Genomic DNA, 27,544 nt, shown 5'->3' on the forward strand with positions numbered 1-27,544 from the left:
GGAATTCCTCTGTTTTTTTCCCATTGTCAGCTACAATTGGGTTAATTGGTTCTTCTTCTACTTTTACTCTTATTGCGTTGTTCTGGTAGCTATTTTCGATCGTTTTAATTGTTCTTATAGGTACTTCCCTTGCGTACAATAAATGGATAACGTTCTTTAATTTTACTCTATCAAATTCCTTCTTAAGGCCAATGAAACATAAATATGCCGATTTGTTTAATTGTAATGACTTCTTTTGAACCTGCCTCATTATAAATATAGCGTCGGTGCATGATCTTCCCTGTCTTAAACCTTGTTGTTCTTCTGCTAATTTTATAATTTTATTCAGTTTGTTTGTAGTCACTTTTAAATTGCAAGAACTATTATTTTGGAAGGAAAATCTCTTTGGTAAGGTAATACAACGTACCCTTTCGTATAATCATTGTTGTACATATTTAGATATTCGGCAAAGGCCAAACACAAGATTTCTTGGTAAGATATGAAGAGGTATTGGTCTCAAATCGATCGTGAGTCAAATAACAAAAGAATCTCGAACTCAAGTAACTTGATATTTCAATTAATTTCCAAACAACAGCACTTGATTTATGTTTATAGATTAGCGGCCGAAGATACCACTTTGAGCGGGCTCCTGTTGCCTTTAGTTCATTCTCTTTGTTGTTTTTGTGTCGTTTGCATCTCTTTTGAATCACCGAAGACCTAAAGGAGACGATAACAAACAGAAAATTGTATAGACAATGTTATTGCCAATTTTAAATGTAAGATTTCAAGTCGATATAATGATATTGTTATACAATAGAGTAATAGAGTATAAAGAGAATATATATAGAGTATAAAACATAATGAAGATCGAGAATAGAACAGGCCAGAAAATCTGTAGAAAAAATTAAAAGGCGTATTATGTTATTCTCGAATAAACATCGAAATTCGACTACGTTTATCAAAATGCTACGTCTGGTTGACTCTTCTCTATGTAGTTGAACGTGGACCCTTAAAATATTAACCATAAATAAATTTGAGGCTTTCAAAATGTGAATCTATCGGATAATCCTCACAGTTTCATAGACATCGCATACCACAAATAAAAAAGTGCTGCATAGAATAGGCAATGGACGAAAACGTTTCAACACAGTGAAAGTTAGAACATCATCATACCTAGGCTACATAATGAGAAGTAATTAGTTCATACCAATATGATCAACTACTAATGCAAGGAAAGATCGAGAGAAAAAGAAGGAAGACAAAAAAAGCGTGGCTAAGATACATCCGACAATGGACAGGGCTAAATTTTGAACAGCTAATAAGAAAAACTTAATACAGAGAAGAATTTGCAAATCGTGCATTGAGGAGAGGGAACTTTAAGAAGAAGAATACGATAGAGCGGATAGAGTGTAGATTCGCTTAATATGAAACTTTGCCAATTTGCCAATCTCATTTCTCAATTTACATATTTGTCATTTCCTTTCCTTACTTTATTCTTTGTAAGCGAAATTTACCTACTAATAATCATATCAGGCTATAATAGGTACTATTCTGCGTTCCGCAGTTACTTTGCAGTGTGGGCAGCATATCCCAATAAAAAACTTACGGAACCGTGCAGCTCAATGTTGCCGGTTTTAAGCAGACGAACTTAAAGTCCGTCTAAATAGAATATTCCAGAAATCCAAAATATCTTGATTTGAAAATCTGTGGGTTTTATTATTTTTAAATAATTCATAGATAGGTACTATGAAAGATATTTATACGATATTAAAGATATATCATTTGAATATTAATTATAATTAGCCTGTGATTAATATTATAGGTCTGGATCCCGCGTATGAAAAAAAAGTTGATTAATAGCAAGCTGAAAATTTGTTAATATAGTATTTTTACTACAAAAACGTTATTACGTAGGTCAAAATTTTTGACGTAAGAGAACTGTCAAAACATTAGAATGTGACTTTTAATTATTGCCATGTTTATAATAAACATGGCAATAATGAAAAGTCACATTCTAATGTTTTGACAGTTCTCTTACGTCAAAAATTTTGACCTACGTAATAACGTTTTTGTAGTAAAAATACATAGCTTAAGGGTGTCTAGTCGGAAAAACGTAGACAGAACAGACTTAAACTCTCCGAACAGGGATTAAACTCTCATGCAAAAATCAGACTGCTATTTATCACCAAATGGGCGTTTTAATGAGTGGAACATGTAGAATATGTCAAATGACAGGAATTATGACAGGTGATAAATAGCAGTCTGATTTTTGCATAAGAGTTTAATCTCTGTTCGGAGAATTTAAGTCTGTTCTGTCGGACAAAAAAAAATGTGCCGTTATCGTGGTGTGACCGTTGAAAATTTTTAACCTGTTCCACAATTAAAACTGCCCCTGTTCCAGTGTTCCCATATATCAAAGTTTATCCGACTAGACACCCTTAAGCTATTAACAAATTTTCAGCTTGCTATTAATCAACATTTTTTTCATACGCGGGATCCAGACCTATTATATTTAATAGTTATTTATGATATAAGTGTTAAAAGTACAATTTTAAGGCACGCATGTAAAAGTAATTTTAAGCAAAAACTGTTCTATAATTATTTTTTGAAAACTCAATACTTTTTGAGTTATTCGTTGTTGAAAATTGGCGATTTTCATTGAAAACTTACACCTTTTCGGACGGATATTTTGTGAATACCTTAAAAACTATGCATCTAACAAAAAAACTATACAAAACATTTCTGTAGGTTATAAAAAAACAAAGAGATTAGTTCCTTCATAAATCTTTTAGTTAAAATACAAAGAGGGGTATAGTAGGTAAGAAGAGTTTGTTTTTTTGCTGCATGCTCAAATCGGTTTATTCAACTTGAAATAACAGAGAAACTGTCGATTTTAGGTGTATAATGATACCAATAACTTTTGTAGGGCTTGAAAAGACCATTAAAATGAGCAATACTAAATTCGAACACATTCAAACTAAGCGAGATATTCTGCAAAAATGTTGATGACTAATGTATTTTAAGAAGAAATGAGAAGTATATTTAACCCCTCATCCATCAGAACTTAAATATATCGTTTTCCATCTACAATACTTTTTACTATAGTGTTATTTCTATGTTCAAAAGTTAGACTGGATTAAAATGAACGGTTTTTGAAAAAAAAATTCCTCCATGTAACTCGAAAAAAAAAAGAGATACGAAAAAAAGAAACCACAAAAAAATGTAGGGCTTTTTCAAATGAGCGAAGCGAATTCTGCAATTCACATGAGTGCCTTAAAAGTGTACTTTTTAACACGTGTACTTTGTACGCACCAGTGGCGTGCGGTGACTTTTTCTAAAAGGGAAGCGATTCAATAAGGATATAAAAATATTTTCTTAAGGGTCGAGGGTCGAGCCACTTCCCACCTGATAACACTCTGATGCGCTATAGGGGCTCTCTATCAGCAAAGTGCTTATGTGAGACGTCCTGGGTATAAGGAGTCACACACTAAATCCTACCCCGATCAATGCGTGAGGCACTCTATTGCCGCTATTTCTAGTGACTATAGTGACCTATCATTGATTTGTATTGCTTGCTCGGGTCTTAAGTCCTCGCTCCGGGCTTCGTTTCCTAAAGAAGAGATATATTTAAATGTTTTTTTTTTTTTAATTCCGAGGCATTTTCCACAACACACAACTTTCAACAATATGACACTTATTTATACTTGAGCTCTATTCTCCTATCAACTTCTGATAATTGTTGAATTCGGTCTTTTTCAATGGACTTGTAAAGTCTGTCTTCGCTTGTTGAATTTCTTGTAAAACTTTTAATGCATTTTAATACTGAAAAACTTCGTTCAACTGATGCACTTGTGACTGGGATAGTTTGTAGTAATTCATACAACTTGGACACTTCACACAGAGACTTTTTTAAACCAGTAGTTATAAGAAATACTCAGATTTCTGAGTATATCTTTATCACTAATGTGAGTTGTTTCATAAACAACACTTAACTTATAATGCAAAGCTGTATCAAAATATTTTCATTATTTAATCGTAGTGAAATAAATTCCTCTGTGGGAAATTTTGATGAATTATAGTTAGAAATATTAAATAAGAATATATTATATAATTCTACAAATTTTAATTCGTTAAAATTTTTAAAGCGAAAATTCATTTTTTGTAGAATGTTATCAAAAGGTCTCTCTGTTGTCGACATTATCAATCTTCATTCTTTTTCTTTCATGTTCAAACCCCATATTTTCAGTTTTATCCCAAATATTTTTAAACTGCTCTCGTTTTTTAATTATCGTATTAATAAAGTCATCAATTTGTCTTATTCAAAATGCAATGTCAATTGACTTTATCTGTAAAATGTCAAATAAAAGATCAGTAAAAGGAAAAATCTCTGCAAAAAATTTAAATCGAAATATTCTTTAAGCGAATGTATGTACCTATAAGCAGACTAAGCACCCCTTAGAAGCAGTAACAGTCAGAGCATCCCACTCTTGGAAGGCAATCGAACGATCGCTTCTGCAGGGTAACAAAATTCGCGCGACTAGTGGGTGCGGTCATTGAACCCTGACCAATTTTTATACGGGACAACTGCATGACAAGCGGCGATTTTAAGATGCGCTTCTGTCAGGGGGGACCGAATAGTTGAATTGTGTGCATAGTGCATATTGAGTTCCTTCCTATGCGATTAATTTTTAATATTTTTCAATGTCTATTGCCTAGGTAATAATATGTAGATTACTGGGATTTAGGAAAATTTTTGATAATTAAATATTAGTTAATAATATATTTTGTTATATCGAAGTATATAATAGGGAAGCGGTGCTTCCCCCGCTTCCATGGACCGCACGCCTCTGGTACGCACGTATAAGTCCGTCCGCTATAACTTTTCCCATGCGGTACGATTCATTTTCAATCAAATTAAGTCAAAACAGAAAGTGAAACGTACGCCGATGTGTGTAGTATATAGTATACAGTATACAAAATGTATATACACATCGACGTTCGTTTCAATTTATGTTTTGACTTAATTTGATTGAAAATGAATCGTACCGCATAGGAAAAGTTATAGCGGACGAACTATAAGAAGTTATACTTCTATTATATGATTTCAACGAAATAAATATACTTTCAACAGGTTATTTGTATTTAAAGATTAAACTAATTTTTACTTACTACTTTCCAAAATTTTTTATTATACTAAAAATAAAAAAAAAGTTAGATAACACAGGTATTCGAACCAGGGACCTCTCGATCTCCGGTCGAACGCGCTACCATTGAGCTAAACTACCTTTGCTTTGACATCTTACAAGATTTCTCATACATACTGACAAATTTAATAGACCAAGTGAGGTATACAAATACTTTAAAATTTATTTAATATAAATATTAATATCTCTTGGCAACACTGTTCTTCATAAGAGTCTGTACTGAAAGGTGACCGTGGAAAGCAGTATAGGTGATATTGTAAGTGCGTCTATATTTCTGGTCATGGATGTTGATTCTCAAGAAGGAGAACTCAAGAAATTTTAATACATGAATATTGTTATTTGAGGATTGTGATTGTGTTAGAGAGTTTTACCGTCTTGATGTTGTCTCCTACTCACAGCTTATTACCTTTAATATAAACTATAAAAAAATGTATTCTAGTAAGTATTTAACTCTGAAGACTATATGAAGTACTCGAGCCAAATTACACAATTGGGCCGACAGGGTGGAGATGCGATAATAAAACAGCCTCCAAATAGGCAGGAAAAAACAATAATATGAAAATTGATGAGAGGAGTTTCTAAAAGCAGTCAAAACGATTAGCCGTGCCTGGAAACCAAAGAAGAAAAATGATTCTAATAGTATGTTTAATTTAATTAGAAAAATATTTTAACTTACCACATACTGCGGGTTTTTTCACTAATAAAAGTATATACATTAACCTCATGTGTCATCTCGGCGACAAATTCAGAATAGGATAAAATGGGGTGTTTGATTATTTACATCTTTAGTCAAACTAATTAAAAATTGAGTGGTAGCATTAACATTCCTAGTTGTTACTTGAACCAGGCATAAGTATTAAACATTTTTCTAACTATTAGACTATAAATACACGCAAGTTAACACTATAAAAACTCAAGAAGGAATGCAGCTGAGTAAAGCTCCAACCAAAAGTTTTAAGGACTAGAAAATTATAATGGCACAAAGGTAGATCAAATTGTAATTGTAATGATGAACGTCCCGTTGTGTTCGCTGACGAGCACCGATGATGTGATGAAGATAAAGTGCTCTTGCGTCCACGATTGTCGCAGGAGAGTAAGCAGTTTACACAGGGAAAGCAGAATGTGTTGAAAGGATTTGGAATGGCCTGCCGCTTTTACATGGGACGGTATTTTCTGACTACTTCATGTATATTGCGCTCTCAGTTTTAAGAGGTTTAGAGTAACCTGTTATAAAACAACATGAACAGTTTTGAATATTTTAAGTTAAAAGTGTATTTTTAAACGCTTTTATTTAGTTCAATAGATTGCGTCAAATCTTTGGATGTTAATTTGACTACCTTTTCTTTCATGCAAATGAATGAAAATTTGCAGACATATGCATTCGCGGGAACAATACACGAATAGACAACAAAAATTTTTGTTTATGTTTATTAATTGTTTAAATAAAAAAAACGATTTTAATGGAAAAAGGCCTAAATTCACTTGTTTTTTACAATGTAGAAACTTGAAACTTTTACGGATTGTAGCTAATGATATAACCTATACATAATTTCACTTTTTACGTTAATTGTTTACGTTATGCGTCATAAATAAACAATAAAGTTTTAAATTTTTAACACTCATATATTTGTTTATACAGTACGATGCAAATGAAAGGAATAAATTCGTTATTTCGTAAAAAGGCGACTCTAAGGAAAAATCCCGAAAGAGGTCGATTTTTATTTTTAAATTACGATATTTTGACGTATATGTCATACTAGTGACGTCATACATCTGGGGGGATGACGTTATCGATGATTTTTTTAAATGAGAATAGGGGACATGCGATAGCTCATTTGAAAGGTCATTCAATTCTTTATTTAGTAATATAAAAATCTATATAATTATTTGTACAGGGTGTCCAAAAATAATTTTTTTATTAAATTATTTGACAAAAAAGAAGAATGTATGTAATTTATTATTAAACACTTGTCTTTAGTTCAATCGTTTGTGTCAAATATTTAGACGTTAATTTGACTGCCTTTTCTTCAATGAAAATGAATGAAAATTTGCAGACATGCATTCGCAGGAACAATACACGAATAGTCAATAAAAATTTTTTTATGTTTATTAATTGTTTAAATAAAAAAACACGATTTTAATGGAAAATGCTTAAATTCCCTTGTTTTTTACAATGAAGAAACTTGAAAGTTTTAGAGATTGAAGCTAGTTATATGAACTATACATAATTTCATTTTTTACGTTAATTGTTTACATTATGCTTCATAAATAAACAATAGAGATTAAATTTGTTTGCTGATTCCGACTAATTTTCATGTTTGTTAATCATGTTATGTTTTATACATATATTTTAATAAACATGATGATATATTTTAATGTTTGAAAACTGTAAGACTAAAAGTAAAAAATAAAAAAATATAAAAAAAAAATTTTTAGGAAACGCTTTTCTTTAGTTACGAGTGACTAAAGTTAAAAATATTATAAAAAAATCAACTAAAAAGCAAAAAATAAAAAAAATTCAAACACATTCGTTAAAGAAAAGCGTGGGGCGCATCTTCATCGCATAAACGGTTTTCGCCCCACGCTTTTCTTTAACGAATGTGTTTGAATTTTTTTTATTTTTTGCTTTTTAGTTGATTTTTTTATAATATTTTTAACTTTAGTCACTCGTAACTAAAGAAAAGCGTTTTCTAAAAATTTTTTTTTATATTTTTTTATTTTTTACTTTTTTTTAAATTAATTGAACGACATTGTGTATAAAGTTCATTGAAATAGATTAGGTCTCACTGTATAATCTGTAAAATCTACGTATTTAAAACATCGTAACAAATATTTAAGATTCCAACATGCAGATTTTTGTCTTCTAATCTATTATTAAAAGGATTTGTACTACTTTTACAAAACTGTTGCGTGTATTTTTTAAATACCTGTCTTTATTTCTAGGAAGTAATCACAGCAGCTGGTAATTATAATCTCCAAATATTTATACTTTAAATATTGTGTCCATTATCTGACTCTCTGCTATTAAATGGGCGGTCAAGTGTTTTTTAATACAGACCAAGTAGTTTTTTTCTAATTAAATTTACCTTTAAGCTATAATTTATTTCTAACGTCGTAATTTTTGAGCCAATCCTTTGTTGTTTATGCAGTTACCTGTTGTGTGTTTGGACAAAAAATATTAGAAATCAAAAATTCACCTTTGGTTGCACGAAACAAGTAGCAACCAAAAGATGTCAACAACTACAACAAATAAACCCTCTTTTTCAGAAACATTTCAAACTATCACTTCATGTTTTATTAGAAGTAGTAATTGCTTAGTATGAGAAAGAACTATTTGGCATTAAATAGACCCTACTATTACTAGGGGCCTGTAATATGCTTGGTAAGGGCCTGTAAGGGGCTTCGAATGCAGTAGTGCAGAACTATTTAGAGCGGCAGTCAACAGGGTCCGCATTGCCATGATGATTTCCAACCTTCGATAGAAGATGGAACTTAAAAAAGAAGAATCACTAGGAGAAACCAAATATATTGGAACTATAAAGGTGTACTGGGCTAAATGGGAATTTCTATATATTTCCAATATAATGGTCTATTGACTGTTGTATCGGAAGAGTAGGACAGACCCGATGGAGTACGTACAATTCACCAATTGGTACCGCCGCCAAAATCACACATTAAAAGTATGTTACAAAAATTTCATAGAAGCCTTTCTATGGGACATTTTGGAGTCAAAAGACTCACTTGTCATTGTTCGATAGTTCGAGACAGATTTTACTTTTGTGGCAGCGATGTAGAAGATTGGTGTAACAAACACTATTTATGTAACGGTAGAAAGGATCCTAGAACAAGAAGTTGTGGTAAAATGGAGACTAAGTACACACAACCAAACTTATATGGAATCACCATGTATTTTAAAGTAATTTTTATTTAAAAAAAGACTAAGTTTTCACTCTAGTGGCATATAAAACAACATCATGCTATTCTACATCCCACCAGAATGAAAACAATGGCAACCTTCTCTGGTTACATCTCCGAGGCTTCTACAATTTGCAAGCCATACGGATGCTGAGACTAAGAAAGATGAGGGAATTCTACAATTTACAATTCACGACCCATCTGCTCAGCGCGGTAAAGTTCCAACGAGAATGGTTCCCATTGTACTCTAATCAGAGTAAATGTAAATCAAAAATGAATAACCATTTTCAATTTCGTTGCAAAAGGAAAGCACAGCCGAACAATATTCTAGTCCAATCAGAGAGTGCATCAAGCACCTCTACCGGTTTCGAAACTTATTAGTCTCTCATCAGGAGGCACATATGCTGCTCTCCCTGATCCAACCAAAACAAACCCCAGCGCGCAGTCCCGGATTGCAACGAACGAAATGGCATAGATAGGTGCTTGATGCACTCTCTGATTGGACTAGAATATTGTTCGGCTGTGCTTTCCTTTTGCAACGAAATTGAAAATGGTTATTCATTTTTTATTTACATTTACTCTGATTAGAGTACAAAGGGAACCATTCTCGTTGGAACTTTACCGCGCTGAGCAGATGGGTCGTGAATTGTAAATTGTAGAATTCCCTCATCTTCCTTAATCTCAGCATCCGTATGGCTTGCAAATTGTAGAAGCCTCGGAGGTGTAACCAGAGAAGGTTCCCATTGTTTTCATTCTGGTGGGATGTAGAATAGCATTATGTTGTTTTATATGCCACTAGAGTGAAAACTTAGTCTTTTTACTAGCAGTTGCCGCTAGGGCATCTATGCCATTTCGTTCGTTGCAAGCCGGGACTGCGCGCTGGGGTTTGTTTTAGTTGGATCAGGGAGAGCAGCATATGTGCCTCCTGATGAGAGACTAATAAGTTTCGAAACCGGTAGAGGTGCTTGATGCACTCTCTGATTGAACTAGAATATTGTTCGGCTGTACTTTCCTTTTGCAACGAAATTGAAAATGGTTATTCATTTTTAATTTTTATTTCTTTGAAAAAACTTGTTATTGTTGCGAAGAATAAAGGTTTTTATTGAAAATAAACAAATCTATAAGACAGATCTATAATCAGATAGTACTGCTCGGTACGGTATAGGTTATTTGCTTAAGTTGAAAATTAAACCAAAATAAAATAACTAACTTTTGCGTCCAAAAACGAAAATCAGCCTCATGTGGGGTTGTAGAACTTACAACGGGGAAAGATTATTGGTCTTGTGGAGCAAGTAACACAGGGTGTTCTGTCCAAAGCCTATGCTAGGTAACAGGAACTAGGTAAGCTCAAAAATAAAACAAGGGAAAGTCGCCAACAAGTAATAACGGCTCGCCACGATCGTTTAAGTGTCCAATCAGCTGGAAGACACCCAACCATTTCTCACCTGCAGCTAAAAAGGCAGCTTTTGGAAGCTACAGGTGTAACTGTTTCAGTTGAAACGATAAGAAGAAGAGTTCGTGCCAAGAAGTATACAGCAGGAGACAGTTATGGGTTCCCGAGTTATACCGGCAGCACAAGATTGATTGCCTAAATTGGTGCCTTCACCACCAAAACTGGAACATTGGGAATTGACAAAATGTGCTATTTCCACAAAAAGTCAGGATTTGTGTAAAATTAGATGACCGACGAAATTGTGTACTCAGAGGTCGAGGAAGACAAGCAATAACGAAAACTGTCAGATCTGTTCACAAATATACAAAGGGAAGTGTAATGTTCTTGAGAGAAATTGTGATCCGTAAGAAAATTTCTTTAATTTTTTAATTTTCATCCAATCAACTTTAACTGCTCACAGGTATGTTGATAACCAGTAGTCAGGCTCTGGAGAGGTGCAACAGGAGAAAATTTAATTTTCTTGCATGATAATGGACCTCCATATACCATTAGAGTGACTAGAGACATAATTGAAGCAGAAGGTATCACGTGTTTGGAGTTGCCTGCTTGCTCACCCGAGCCTAACCCTATTGAGTATTTGTGGTATATGTCTAAAAGAAAATTTAGAGCTCGCCGGGATAATCCACAAAACACCGCACGGCTAGTACAAGCTATTCTTTAAGGATGGAGCAACCTACAACAACAAAATGTTGATATTTTGATTAGGAGCGTGTCCACGCAAACTGATGCTTCCATAAGGACTAGAGGTGATAACACTGACTACCAAAAACAAACAAAAAAAATAAATAAAAACAATTTAAACATTATCCGTTTTGCATTGAATTTTTTTATGATATTAACTTTAAAACAACTAGTTTCAATTTGTTTGTTAAATACTTTATTGTTTTATTTAATTGTTATGTATTTGTTATTAAATTGCTTTAAAATAAATATTGTTTGACTTCGTGTGTTCGTTTTTTTAAAATTCGCCCGAAATAATAAGAAATATTAGATGATTCCATATTTTGGTTGTGTGTATATCTTTCCTGAGAGCCATTTGATCGACTTGCAGTGGAAATTCTTGGTCCGCTTCCGATGACATAGAGAGAAAACAAGTACTTAATGGTCGCAATGGATTATTTTTAAAAATGGCTTGAAATTGCACGCCTTACGAATAACCCGTGTTGAGCTGCCCCCCCCCCCCCCACTTGCAGAAATTAAAAAACAAATAGCCCTGATTTATGAGCTTTCATATTCCGCAAACTAAAAATTTTGAGCTCGTTCCACTGAGCACGAATTTAATACTTTAGTACTTAGTTTAGAATTTAATACTTTAGTTTTCCACTACTTAAAAATAGGAATATTGAATCGGTTTTTGCGGCAGAATTACGAGCTATTTATGAGCTCTTGAAATTATATAGTTATGATTTTTGAGCTCATCCCCTTCACCCCCAAACAACCTTTTAATTGATTTAACTTAAGAGAAAAATGCTGAGAAAACTTAAAATATATGGTATTGCAGATATAATTCCTATAGCTTATATACTCTAAGAATAAACTATTAAATCACGTGCATTTCGATTATTGAGCTACAACCCCTTCGCAAGAAAACCACCCTATCTTCCCGGCTTAAGAGAAACTTGTACTTAAATGCATTAAATTAATTATTTGGCGACTACATATCATTTAATAATTTATAAGCTTCCAAATTACGCGCATTTAGCTCAGTAAATTGCAATTTATTTTGTTTAGTGCAGTCACTGAAGGTAAAAATCAACGATTACCTTCAATTTCGGTGAACCTTCATCGATTTTCACGAAAATTGGTCAGTGGTTAGAGGATACGTCAAGAAACAAAGGTGACATGGTACCACCTTGCGCCTTTACCCTGAGGGTGGATACCGCCCCTTCTCGGGGGTGAACCTTCGAGGTAGTTTTAGTAAAAGTTATTAACAAATAACGATTTTCACTTATTTTGCAGTTTGCGTAGTAACAAATGAACTTTTTTAACTTTCAAAAATCGGCATTTTCAAGGTTTTTTAATGTTCTAAAAAATTGAATTTTGTAATTTTATGTCAACTATTTAGCTTTTGAACGGGGTGCAAAAAATCGAAAAAATCGCGATTTTTGCACTAAATTGTTAATAATTAAAAAACGGACGCGAACTCTAGGCAGGAAACAGGTAGGTTTTCTTCCTATAGGTCTACAATAACTAAAAAAGTTGTTAGCTACCTGGATATTTGAGTGTCCCGAACATGGTCTACTTCTAGCTTATTACCCTGGAGTATAAATCAACTCATTTTAATCGAAGAATAAATCAACTTACGAGAAGTACCGACGTACTCCGGAAGATTTGACTTACATATCCATCTCTTTAAAATTTGACTTGCATATCCATCTCGTTGTGGTAAATCCAAATATTTTGCCATTAGCGAAGTTCATACAACGATTTACTTTCCTTCCACTAAAAGTTTTTGTATAAGAATATATCTTTTGTCGACTTCATTTTTCCAAGATCTTCTAGGTGGAAAAATGAAGTCGACGAAGCCATGTCTAAGAAAGGATTGGAAGACGGAGACTGGGAAGATCGAAAAAAAATGGAAGTCCTGGCTGACGGAAGGGAAACGGCATTAGCTGTAGACAACCCTTTATATATATATATATATATATTGCTGTGATCTTGATTATTGATATGAGATAATATTCTTATATGTCACTTAATTTAATCAATGTATTAATACTAATCTAATTAATTAACCAGATCACATATCAATATGTTTTCAATCTCAGGGCGAATTATAAATTAATTACTTACTTTCGTGGCTTCTAAATATTTCTTAATGGTTCCTAATCGGGATAGAAAAGAAAAGAGTAAAAAAAAATACACATATGGGTTACAATTATAATCAAAATATTTTTTATTTTATTTAAAAAGGCAATCAATGCTTAATATTTGCTATTTCTTATTATTCTTAAACATAACATTTACAAATGGGAATCTTATTTCCTTTTGGTTTTCAATTGAAAGTTTTTATTAACATTTAACTATTAGGAGTTATTAGGAACAACTCTATTTAAGTTTGATGAAGCTTTCTGATATTATTGATTATGTTATTCAATTTTTTATGTGGAATTTAATACGAAAAATCCATACATTCATGTCCAAACAAATGAGACTGACCTTTTCCTGGTGAACTGAAAATGTCCTCACACAAGACCCGTTTCCTGCTATCCTTGGCTGCGATCAAACCTCGTCCTGGCTTCCAGTAATGTTCTCCTTTGAAAAACTAGCTCGTATAGCTCTCGTTCCTGCGTCTGTCGTGATGCTGTGTTCTACCTTTCTCGAAACTGCTATCAGCTACCGGGACACTCTTGGCTCAAGGAGGTTCTTTTACTCTCGACCTGGCCTACTTCTCGTTCCACGATAGATACTCCACACTCACGGAACTACATCGGCTTTCTCACTCTCCGTACACTACCGTCTACTACTCCTTCACTTCTCGACAGCTCAAAACATTCTGATCTCACTTTCTCATCCATTCACCTACTTTCTAAATATCCCTTCCAAATTCACAAATCAACCTTCCACCACCAACTCTCATTCGCCGTATTCCTCAAAACCAATTTTTAATCTTTCTAAATATGCTTAATGGATTTCAAAAGAAAATAGTTAATTCCCATTCCAAAATACTTTCTAAATATTTACAAATTTTAATGACCTATTCTCTCTTTCAAATGAGTCTTATTTAGCATAGGCTAATGATCGAAACCTTCCGCGAAAAACGATAATGAACTATCATCTATTTCACTGCGTTTTATTTAGCATAGGCTAATGATCGACCTTCCGCGAAGAAACGATAATGGTACGCGTCATTCACTTTGTTTATTCTAAGCACATTGTTCCGAGTTTCGTCCGCTTATTCTAATCACTTCTTAAAATTACATATAACAATTTGTTGTATACAGGTTGCTTTAAATTTATATGCCCGAGGTTGAGAAAATTAAAAATATTTTATATTAAAGTGAATTTTGTTTATAATTATCAAATTGTAATTTTTATATCAAATAGAAATATAACAAATCCCCGCCTTGTATTCGATAAAATTTATCTGCATTTTTAAATAAATTTTCTCGAGGCAAAACCAACTCCCTGTATATTTCCTTACTTTAATCTACGTCTTATACCCCTTCTTCTTGTATTACTCTAATTAGTCCCACCTGTAGAGTAATTGTTTCCTTATTTTCAGTGTCCTCATCCTGTGTTAGAGTGTCGGCTATTATGTTGTCTTTCCCTTTTTCCCATATTAATCTTCTGTCTTTTTCTTCAGATTTTTCACATACTTTTATCGTGTATTCTGCATCCTCGTTTTCATATGCCTCCTCTTCAAATGCCACTGTTTCGATCATATCTTTTTCGCTTTCATTTTTTTGCTTTATTTCTTCTTCTCCTGAGCTCGTCTCTTCTTTTGAGGAATCCCAGGTTTCCTTTGTTTCTGATACTCTCAAATTTTCTTCTTCTGGGCTCAACTCTTCTTTTGAGGAGCCACAGGTTTCATTTTCTTTTGTCTTTTTCTGACTTTTTCTCCCTTTTCTTCTTTGTCCTTGCTTCGTTGCCAAATTCATTTCCACTGTTTGTTCTTTACCTGATTCGTCCGTATTTTGTTTCTCCTGTTCCTTGTCCTGTTCTTCTTCTTTTTCTTCTGTTAGATTCATCGTATTATTTTTAAAATCTATCACTACATGTTTTTCTGCCAATTCGTCAACTCCTACTATCATGTCATGTGACATGTTTGGCATTATTACACATTGTAGTGCATACATCTTCTTACCCAGTCGTACCATTACTCGTATGCCTTCATTTATAGTTGCCAATGTCCGTTTGTTTGCGCCCACTAAATTTACCCTAGGTATTTTGTAAATTAAATTTGTTAAGTTAACTTCTTCTATTAGTTTTCTGTTGACCAATGTTATTTCAGATCCAGTGTCTATCATAATTTTAATTGGTTTCTCGTTGATAAATCCATCCACAAATTTTAAATTAACTCCATTTTTCTTTTCGTTGTTTCTTGCCAATTTAATAAACTCCTTGGGGTTACAAAAGATTCCTGTTTGATTTTTGGTTTTTAGTGAGCGCCGTCGTGAAAAAACGCCGGTTGCTCATCGTTGTTTATATTTTCGTCATAATGTCTCTCTCCGTCATATCCATCTGTCTGGGTATTATTTACTTCTCTTCTATTTTCTCTTGGTCTGTCGGATCTGTTTCGGTTTTCTTGATATCCCTGTTCATTTTGTCTACCATTATTTCTGTTTTCTTGATTTGAGCGTGTGGTGTTTCTATTCTGGTATTCTCGATTTCTGTCCTCATTCCATTGCCTATTTCTTTGTTCATAATTTCCTCTTCCGTTGTCTCTATTTTCGTTTTCCCTTCTGGGATTAAAATCTCGTCTTGTATAGTCCCTCCTATTTTGATTTCTATCTCTGTAATCCTGTGTTTCTCGGGGCCTGTAATCTTCTCGCGACCTTCTTGATTTTGTTTCTCTTACACGTAATTCTCTTATTTGTAGGAATTGGCATAAACTATCTATGTCTTTGTAGTTTTGCAATGTGATATGGTCTTCCAGCGTTTCTTCGAAATGTCTTGCAATCAGTTCGACTAATTGTTCCGATGAGTAATTATATTGTAAATGTTTTGCGTTATAGTAAATTTGTAATGCATATGTCCTTTCTGATATACCCATCCTATCATTGTATTTCCCATTTTGCAATTCCTTGTTAATTTCCAATTGTTGGACTTTTCCCCAGAAATAATTCAAAAATTTTTGTTCAAATTGTTGCCAACTGTCAAATTCTTCTTCTTTGCAATCGAACCATAGGCTTGCTTCATTTTTGAGATGGTTTCTGATAGTTTCTTTTGCTGTTTCGAAATTTCCGATGTGCTGTATTTTCTTTTTCAGGCTATTTATGAACGGCACTGGGTGTAATCTTCTTACATCCCCGCCAAACCTTATCTTCACGTCATCTGTGCTATGTATAACCATTTCTCTTCTTTCTCCGACATTTTGTTGCGTCCGGTTTTCGGTGACTTGTTTTTCTATTTCTGTGATTCTTTTTTCCACTTCTTCTCTGTCTACTTGAATAGCATTTTCCAACTTATTTTCCAAATTTTCTAGTTCCTTTTTCTGGCCATTCGTTAACTCCTTTATTTTATCTTGAATTTTCATTTCATACTTTTCTATGCGTTCCTCCATTTTCTTGTTGTTCTCTTCTATGGCTTGTTTTGTTTCCTTCTGATTTTCTTGCATTATTCTTTTTGTTTCATCCATTTTTTGATCCAATTTTTGTTGTGTTTCATCCATTTTTCGTTGTGTTTCCTCCATTTTTTGATCCACTTTATCCATTTTCTTTGATGTTTCTTCCTGATTTTTCTCCATTGTTTGTTTTGTTTCTCTTTGATTGTCATCCAGTTTTTGTTGTGTTTCATCCATTTTCTGTTCCATTCTTTGTGACTGGAGTTGCATCATTTGTAATAATTTATCTATTCCTGATAATTCTTGCTGTTCTGATGCCATGATTGTCGTGTCTAAAATATCTTCTTGGTCTGAATGTTCTTTTTGTTTTTTGTTATCCTTGCTTTGGCTTCTTGTCACAGACATTTGTTTTCAAGAAGTACTGTCCCCGCCAAATATGAAATTTTACTAGTATGTTACCAAGACGACTTTTTCTCACCCAAATATTATAAATTGTCAATAAATATATCAAATGTAAATATCGTAAAATAAAATATTAAATCAGTTATGTAAAATTTGTACCTAAAGAGATCTAAAATTTTATGTTATCAAATGTAAGTATCTCACTTTTTACCACAGGCATATAAATTTTCAAATACCGGCTTTACTCTTTCTATCCTTCAAATTTGCCACTAGAAATACTTTACAATGCCCCACGTTGGGCGCCAGTTGCTGTGATCTTGATTATTGATATGAGATAATATTCTTATATGTCACTTAATTTAATCAATGTATTAATACTAATCTAATTAATTAACCAGATCACATATCAATATGTTTTCAATCTCAGGGCGAATTATAAATTAATTACTTACTTTCGTGGCTTCTAAATATTTCTTAATGGTTCCTAATCGGGATAGAAAAGAAAAGAGTAAAAAAAAATACACATATGGGTTACAATTATAATCAAAATATTTTTTATTTTATTTAAAAAGGCAATCAATGCTTAATATTTGCTATTTCTTATTATTCTTAAACATAACATTTACAAATGGGAATCTTATTTCCTTTTGGTTTTCAATTGAAAGTTTTTATTAACATTTAACTATTAGGAGTTATTAGGAACAACTCTATTTAAGTTTGATGAAGCTTTCTGATATTATTGATTATGTTATTCAATTTTTTATGTGGAATTTAATACGAAAAACCCATACATTCATGTCCAAACAAATGAGACTGACCTTTTCCTGGTGAACTGAAAATGTCCTCACACAAGACCCGTTTCCTGCTATCCTTGGCTGCGATCAAACCTCGTCCTGGCTTCCAGTAATGTTCTCCTTTGAAAAACTAGCTCGTATAGCTCTCGTTCCTGCGTCTGTCGTGATGCTGTGTTCTACCTTTCTCGAAACTGCTATCAGCTACCGGGACACTCTTGGCTCAAGGAGGTTCTTTTACTCTCGACCTGGCCTACTTCTCGTTCCACGATAGATACTCCACACTCACGGAACTACATCGGCTTTCTCACTCTCCGTACACTACCGTCTACTACTCCTTCACTTCTCGACAGCTCAAAACATTCTGATCTCACTTTCTCATCCATTCACCTACTTTCTAAATATCCCTTCCAAATTCACAAATCAACCTTCCACCACCAACTCTCATTCGCCGTATTCCTCAAAACCAATTTTTAATCTTTCTAAATATGCTTAATGGATTTCAAAAGAAAATAGTTAATTCCCATTCCAAAATACTTTCTAAATATTTACAAATTTTAATGACCTATTCTCTCTTTCAAATGAGTCTTATTTAGCATAGGCTAATGATCGAAACCTTCCGCGAAAAACGATAATGAACTATCATCTATTTCACTGCGTTTTATTTAGCATAGGCTAATGATCGACCTTCCGCGAAGAAACGATAATGGTACGCGTCATTCACTTTGTTTATTCTAAGCACATTGTTCCGAGTTTCGTCCGCTTATTCTAATCACTTCTTAAAATTACATATAACAATTTGTTGTATACAGGTTGTTTTAAATTTATATGTCCGAGGTTGAGAAAATTAAAAATATTTTATATTAAAGTGAATTTTGTTTATAATTATCAAATTTTAATTTTTATATCAAATAGAAATATAACAATATATATATATATATATATATATATATATATATATATATATATATATTTTGTATCTTAGAAGGTTTTAATAAGCTTATTTATATATTATACAAACTTATGCAACCGTTATATAACCCTTTCATGTCACCTACATTCACTGAAACACTTCTCGAAGTACCTGGTAGTACCGAAGACAATACATTGTGTTCAAAGTTGTTTCGTGTGGGCGTCGAGAAAAAAATGTTTTAATTATGTAACGAACTGCATTCCTAAACTTATGCCAATTAATAATTATATTGTTAGTTGGAAGTATGTATGTATGTTTTTTTTTCATCTCAATGTATGCATGCTTCGAGTGAAGGCGCTTTTGAAGACGTTTATAAATAACTTTGTGTGGTATTTGATTAGCCTTCGTGATAAAAAATTTATATAAAAACTATCGACAGAACAATTAAAAATCAAAGAAAAGAAAATGCTGATTGATAGATTAGTCCAAGGCAATTGGCATATTCTTGTACGAAAATATATTATCAACGAAAACATTTCGTTTATAAATTCGCAAAAGTGTGTGTGTTATTGCGTTGCCGCTCCTGCAATACACAGATCAGATTTATCGATGGATTCCTATGTAGTTTTTTCTTCTGAATCCAAATCTGAAAACGGCATTTGGATATTTCTAACCGTTTTCGAGATAATCGACCTCAAAGTCTAAATGTGACGTCACGATCGTTTTATTTTCTGCCGACACACTACACGTCCAGCTGAAATCGTTACTATTAAGTGGCCAGTTTTTTAATTTCGATTTGTTAAGCAAAGCATAGATACAGGTTATTTACATTTGAGTTTGACACTTCGTGAATGTCAAACTAAATTTTAAATTAAGTATTAATAAAACATCAATGACATTTGACAGTGAATTTAATTAATATATAAAATAAATAAGATGTTCAAAAATACAATTTGAGTATATTTTAAAAGAAATAATTTATTAACAGCTTTAAAATGGTTTATACGAGTATACGGCCTCCCCTTTATGATAAATGGACTGTTCCATTTGCTATGAAATTAAAATATAGTCGGTTCACTAAACTCGACACAATTGGCTAGTGATTTTAGTAGGTAATTTTTTTGTTTTTTGCGAATTTTGCCAAAATTGGCAAAATTACTAATTACTTACTAATTATTAACTAATTAGTAATCATTTTTTGGCCAAATTGGCAAAATTATTGACTAAAATCACTAGCCAGTTGTCAGAGCCGTGCGGTACATTTTTTCAATATGATGCAAATCTTCGAAATGCCGTCCCTTAAATATAACTTAACTTTTATTTATATTAAATGCAACTGCACAAACGAACATACTTTTATTTTAAAACCAAAACATAATTTAAATTAAATGAAATACGTATTAACATTACATAACATTTACAAAAATTACAATTTTACCCTTCTGACTTTAATTTTGGCAAATATTCGTCAATTAGATTGGTGTAGTCTAAAGTAGCAGCCAATGATGACTCTATTGAAATGAGTGCTAATTTTTTTGTTTTGTTTGTCTTATGGAGCTTCGTAAACCGTTTTTAATAATTTTTAATTTTGAAAAACTTCTTTCTCCACTAACTACTTAGACAGGGAGTGTTAATAAAATTCTTAGCGATACAACTACATTTGAGTGTACAGAAATAGTTCAAAACTTCTAAAGGTTTCATGGACTATGTTATCATTTGGGATATATCACACAATTCTTCTAGAAGATTATTTGCCTGTATATCCGATTTTTTTTTGTATTGAAAGTATTGAATGAAGATTCATACAATATTTTTTTAGTGTTTTATCATTTATTTCCCTCAATTTAAAAATATCATCAAAAATTTATTTATTTATGAATTTCTAGAAGCGAAATTCGAACAACCAAAGAATTAATGACAATGTCTAAAATATAGATGAAAAAAATTATTTTAAATTTATCTTCTTCTGTTAAGAGCTCATCCATAGATTTTTCGTGATCAAATTGACGCTTTTTTCTCCTGGCTCGAATTTTCATTTTCCGCTGGATATTCGGAGCTTATATCAAGAATTTCTGCAATTTCATTAGCAGTAATTTTCGTTTGGTCATAGCTAGATTGTCTGTAACTTTTAATTTTTTTTTATTGTTTCTGACAACCTTTTTGCACAATCTGACAAATTTATAGTTACATGTTGCAACATCTTCGAGAGTGAGACCGAATTTATATGAAATAAAATATCATTCCAAAGAACTACAAACCGCGTATAAATTTATAATTAATTTGTAATATTTTTTGCTAATCCTCGTGCTTTGACTTTAGTTTCTGTATCTTTGTTGACTTCTTCTATTATTTCGAATAAGGCATCATATATTTCACAAAATTGAAATCTTAAAGGTTTCAATGCATCTATTCGACTTGACCAACTACTAGTATCGCTTAACGGTTTTAAAGTTAGTTGTGAAACATGTTTTTTCAGAGCTTCCCAACGCTTTGTAGAACCAGAAAAAAATGTACAGCTCTTGTATAATACAAAAAAGGTTATTGTGTCTGTAGAAGAAGACGATTTCACTTTTAAACGCCCACTATACTACTCGCGAAGTCGATCGAAGTTCAACAAGGACGAGAGTGTAGACAGGCACTTTATGCGAAATTTCGCTTCGGCCTACTTCCATTCGCTGGCGGTTTTTGGACCGAGTCAAAGGGATCGAAGTAGGTATCGCACCGCGTGAATGTGTTCCTTGCGAAGTTGAACGAGTGTGTAGTGACGGTACTTGGGACTTCGGTCAACTTTCCCGAAGTAACTTCCCGCTTTTTAAAACTAAGTTTACAGAGTGGCATGCGCCATTCTTTAGCCTAAGGTCAGACAGTATATAGCCGGTATAATATTCTTCAACTTATTATGATGGGTAAAATCGAAGGACACAGAGGAATTGGTAGAAAGCAGGCCTCTTGGTTGAAGAATATCCGGGAGTGGACAGGAATAAAGAAAGCAGAACACCTATTTAGAATAGCTCTAGACAGAGACAGTTTCGCCATGTTAATCGCCAACGTCAAGGGGACTTGATAGGGCACGTTAAGAAGAAGTCAGACAAGCGATAATTTACGGCGCCGTAAGAGCAGTAAAATGAAGCGCGAAAATGGGTCCCACGGTGAGAGTAGTGGATGGCCAGACGAGCTGTAAAATATCGCGCAGCAACATAAGATAGGACCCATTTTCGCGCTTCAATTTACTGCTCTTTGGGCGACGTAAATTATCGCTTGTCTGGCCTTAGCCTTAAACTAGAGTGACACACACCATCGGATATTTTTCAAATATTCTATTTTGCCCTTTCTTATTCCTATGATTATTTTGATGTATTTTCATTTTACTGATTATGCCGCCCCCTTGTGATGCCGCCTGATGCGACCGCCTCACCGCATCATAGCACCGCACGGCCCTGCCAGTTGTGTCTCAGTTTAGCGAACCGACAGTATATGAAATAATATTGTTTGGTACAAAAAGTATGGTCTGATAACAATATGTGCAATTACATCCTTCTAACGGAAAAAAAATTTGAAGATTTTTCTCAAATTATGGATACCAACAACATTTTCATTTATAACTCTTTTATTTTTAATTTGACGAAGAAAAGTTATTCTTCATAAAAAGCTCTTCATGTTTTAAGATTTATGTTGCAACCATCATATTTAAAATTTTATTAATTTTATACGAGGTATATAAAAAATATTAATTTCGATCAAGAGTAAACTACCTTTATACACTAAGCACCAAAATTAACGCACCACCTTAAAAATGGGACATTTTTGATGCCTTGTATTTCCTAAACCTGTTGTCAGATTTTAGTGATTTTTTTAATATGTTATAGCTTTCTTCTTTAAGAATACCGATGTAATAATATTGTTGCTAAACAGATAAGTGTCATTGTATACCGGGTGTAGCAATGATAGTGTGTTTTTTCCTCAAAGTTTGGAACACTCTGTGGAATATTCTGGCGTATATAAAATATTGAAATTAAAACTCAACTATAGCCTTATGTTTTCCTAACATATGCTTTTTGATTCATTAGCTTATGTTGGATAATAAAAAAGTTAGGTACTTTAACAACTAGCAACGTTCTTCATCAATACAGGGTGTTTCTAAATAAGTGCGACCAACCTGTAAGGAGTAATTCTGCATGAAAAATTAATGACCGTTTGCTTTATAAACATATATCCGCAAACGCTTCGTTTCCTAGATACGGGATATTGAATTTTTTCTTACAAACTGACGATGTATTTATTGCTCTAAAACCGGTTGCGATATGCAAATGAAATTTGGTAGGTTTTAAAAGGTAGTTATTTCGCATTTTTGGCACACAATTAAGAATTTTCTATTCACCATTGGCGTGCATACGGGTAATATGAATGGGTAATATGACCCGTATGCACGCCAATGGTGAATATAAAATTCCTAATTGTATGCCAAAAAATAACCAATAACTACCTCTTAAAACCTACCAAATTTCATTTTCATATCTCATCCGGTTTTAGAGCAATAAATAAATCGTCAGTTTGTAAGAAAAAATTCAACATCCCGTATCTCGAAAACGAAGCATTTGCGGACATATTTTTATAAAGCAAATGGTCATTATTTTTTATGCAGAATTACCCCTTAAAGTTTGTCGCACTTATTTAGAAACACCCTAATAGTTGCTAAATCGCTAGTTGTTAAATACCTAACTTTTTTATTATCCAACAAAAGCTAATGAATCAAAAGCATAATGTTAAGAAAGCATAAGGCTACAGTTGAGTTTAAATTTCAATATTTTATATACTCCAGAATATTCCACAGTCCACAGGGTGTTCCAAACTTTGAGGACAAAACACACTATCATTGTTAGACCCGGTATACAATGACACTTATCTGTTTAGCGACAATAATATTACATCGATGTTCTTGAAGAATAAAGCTGTAACATATTAAAAAAAATCACTAAAATCGGACAACAGTTTTAGGAAATACAAGACATAAAAAATGTCCCATTTTTAAGGTGGTGCGATAATTTTGGTGCTTAGTGTAGTTCATAACATTTAAATTAGAATGATATAATTGCACATTAAAACATAATTATTAATTTTAAACTAGTTTTCATAATAGCGATTTTCCATATTATGAATTAAAATACGTAAATAAACAAAGTTTTCGTTATGATAATGCTCGCATTTTCAGCTTGTTTTTATTGTTTTCTTAAAACAAATGATTCAAAATAGTTATTTATGAAACAGTTCGTGAAGTATGCTTTTTGCAAACGCACGCGATGTTTAGAACACGAGCGACAGCGGAGCGAGTGCGTAAGTTCGCAAAAAGTACTTCACGCACAGTTTCATACAATATTTAAACAAATAAAAAAAACTGTAACTCTTCGTCACTAAAATTCATTTCTATTCTACAATTTTTAGAACTTTGACATTTAAAAATTCTAACTTCTTTCAAACCACAAAACTGTCAAAACTTTTGTTGTAATTTATTGCTCATTATGATAACTCAAAAGTTAAGGATATTTGATTATATGAAAGTGTGCCAAAAAACAGTGCGAAAAAGTAAATCCCATTTAAAATACATTGTTACTTCACGCGCACACTTTAAACCCTTCACGCGTTGCTATCTATAATGACAGTTTTCACAAACTAAAAACTTACCTATACACTCTGAGCTTCGCTGGTGTCGATCCTAGCGGATTACTATTCAACTTTCACCGGTAATTTTTAAATTTGTTATTTAATTGTTATCGCTTAATATTTGCAACGCTAAAAAGTAATTAAATTGTAATAGATTTTTTTAAGATTTTGCTAATCATTTTGACGTTCTGTTGATGAAATATTAATTTCTTACTTCGGATACTTTCACAATTATCGTGTAGATGGCGCTAAGAGTAATACAATAATATATAATTACATATTAAGGAACATTAAAAAAACTTAAATTCAGTATTTAAAACTTAAGTACATTTAAGGTAAAAATATATACCACAGCTTTGACCAACTAATATTTTTTATAATTAATGATTTAATTTTAATTTTAAATTAATCACTTTGACATTTATGTCAAATTTCCGGTAAACGTTTACAGACTTGTCACTACTGGCGCTCGCGAATGTGTAAATATCCCCTCTACGTACGAGCTCACAGCGTATACATAATATGACACATGATAAATATTTTTATCTACTCTATCTCATTACTCAAAACACTTGGAACATACTGTCACACTGTCAAACTCAAATAATATCTTTGTATCAAGAGATTAATAAATATTATTATAATAAGCATACCAAACCGGCAGACCAAGTCACCTAGGGCTCGATAACACTGAAAGAGTCCCATTAAAGCTCAATCCTTTTCAATCTGGAATGAGTGAATTTCTGTAGTAGTCAACAGAATTTCTCTCTGCAACAGAAATTCTGTTGACTACAATTTGAAAATTCAGTGATACAATTCAATGTAATATATTGTAGATAGGCATACATTATACTCGTTAAAATTATATTTCATGCTGTAATGTTCGATTTTCTTCTGTTCTATTTTGTCTTATGTAAAAATTTTTCAAATACAGAAAATGTAACAAAACCTCTTAAGTTATTCACGTGTTACTCGCACTGGACTACTTCTCCAGCAAAGTGTTAATTGGCAATTACTAGTTTTTAATTAAACCACTAAAGCGAACAAGTTGTACTTTAAGTTTTTTCTAATTTATTAAAAATCTCGATGGCGTAAAATCATAAAACGACTACAATAAAACTCACAGTTTATTTAGTTCACCTGACATATTCTTCTATAAATATTTATAGCAGATATTATTAGTGTCACTTTTATGTCTTAATTTAGAACGATCTGTATTCAGTTTTTATGTCTAACAATAACAGGTATATTATAATTGATTTGTGGAATTTTAATAAATACCTACTCATAGATATTCATTTTTTACTCTAATGTATAATTATTATGTGCTAAATTGATATTTATAAAAAACTGATATTTTTATTCTGATATTTATTTTTCATACTTCTCTACAGCACTCCGTTTTGTAACAATATTTTATTAATAATGTTGATGTTCAAATTTTTTGCAGTCAGAAGTGGTCCTTCTTTCTCTCTTTGTGCTTTCCTATATCATCATGAATGGTGCTACAGCCCTAAAAAAGGCCTCAACCTTCCCAACTCTATTACGCCAGACAGTTCTATCCATTGCCAACTGTTGCCAGTTTACTACGCCTATTTTTCTACCATCCTCATCTACACCATCCTTCCATCTGAATATTGGCCTACCCCTATTTCTACTTCCCACAAGTTGTGACATTCTTCTTGAAGGATTCTTTTAGGAGGGTTGTTCTGCTGTGCTCTTGCTAGATGTCCTGCCCATCTTAGTCTTCCTATTTTATAAGAGATACTACGTCTTTACCACCAAATATATGTTAATATCTGTGGTATATCTCGTAGTTGTACAAACAATCATCTAAACACCATTTTCACAAATTCCATCGAATATTCCTCTCAGGACCCTTCGTTCAAATATAAGCAGAAGGTTTTCATCTGCCTTGGAGATGCTCCATGTTTCCGATCCATTATGTCAACACTGGTTATAAGGTAAGTGCACCAAATATTGCCATGCTCCTAATATTGCCACTCCCCATAAATTTATTAATTTGTCCCTTGAGTCACAGATGGCAATGTAAGCTCAAATATCGAATTAAAACAACCACTCTAAACACGTTATAGGTGGAACCAGTCACTATTGTTGTTCACGGCAAAGCAGTTTGTATTTCGTACGATTTGTTTATAAAAACGTGGGAAAACTGTAGTGATTGTTATAAGCTTGCTAATATCGATTATAGAAGGGTGAGAACGTTATCAGGTAGGTACATTCAAGTACTTTATTAATCCATATCGTGTTTAATCAATATTATACAGAATAAAACATAAATCGCCATTTTTGTTCCATAGTAGTAATGATCCTAATATTGCCACATGAGATAGTTCCTAATATTGCCATGGCAATATTTGGAACCTAACATGAAAATTTACTTATTATTAATAAAAACTTTCTTTTCAGCAGAATGCCGAATAGAAAGAGAGCCATGTGGTCTGAGGCGAATCTCGTTGCAGCGTTAGAAGCAATAAGAGCTGGAAGCAGTATAAGCCAAGCTTCATTACGATGTGAAATACTTCGAACACCACTTGGACTACATTATCGCAACCAAAATTCGGTTAAACGACTTGGAAGGAAAAGTGTTTTAAGTTTTGAACAAGAAAGAGATCTAGTTCGCAGAATCCATAAACTAGCTGAGGTGGGCATGCCAATAACCAGTAAAATAGTAAGAAGAAGTGTATTTTCGTATGCGATGATAATGAACATTCCTAATCCCTTTTCTGATACATCTAAATTAGCAGGAAGGAAATGGCTGAAATTATTCTTTGCAAGACATCCCGATGTGGCTAGAAGGAAGGCTCAGCAAATGAATCCAGCAAGAGCACAGAAAATGAATCCATTTATTGTGAAGGATTATTTTAAGAAATTGGAGGAAGTATTCATTAAATTGGAATTGTTTGATAAACCTGGAAACGTTTACAATATAGACGAGAAAGGTTGCCGTCTAACGATCCATAAACAGCAAACCGTATTGAC

General features: G+C 32.9%; 1 protein-coding gene across 3 annotated transcripts in view; it reads right to left on the minus strand.

Annotated features, from left to right (window-relative positions):
* The window catches only part of LOC114338522 (protein decapentaplegic), a 349,390-nt gene that overhangs the window by 255,448 nt on the left and 66,398 nt on the right, over window positions 1–27,544 (minus strand). The gene's annotated exons all lie outside the window — the stretch shown is intronic.

The sequence above is a fragment of the Diabrotica virgifera genome, chromosome 2 (genome assembly GCF_917563875.1).
Source record: "Diabrotica virgifera virgifera chromosome 2, PGI_DIABVI_V3a".
Taxonomy (NCBI): Eukaryota; Metazoa; Arthropoda; class Insecta; order Coleoptera; family Chrysomelidae; genus Diabrotica; species Diabrotica virgifera.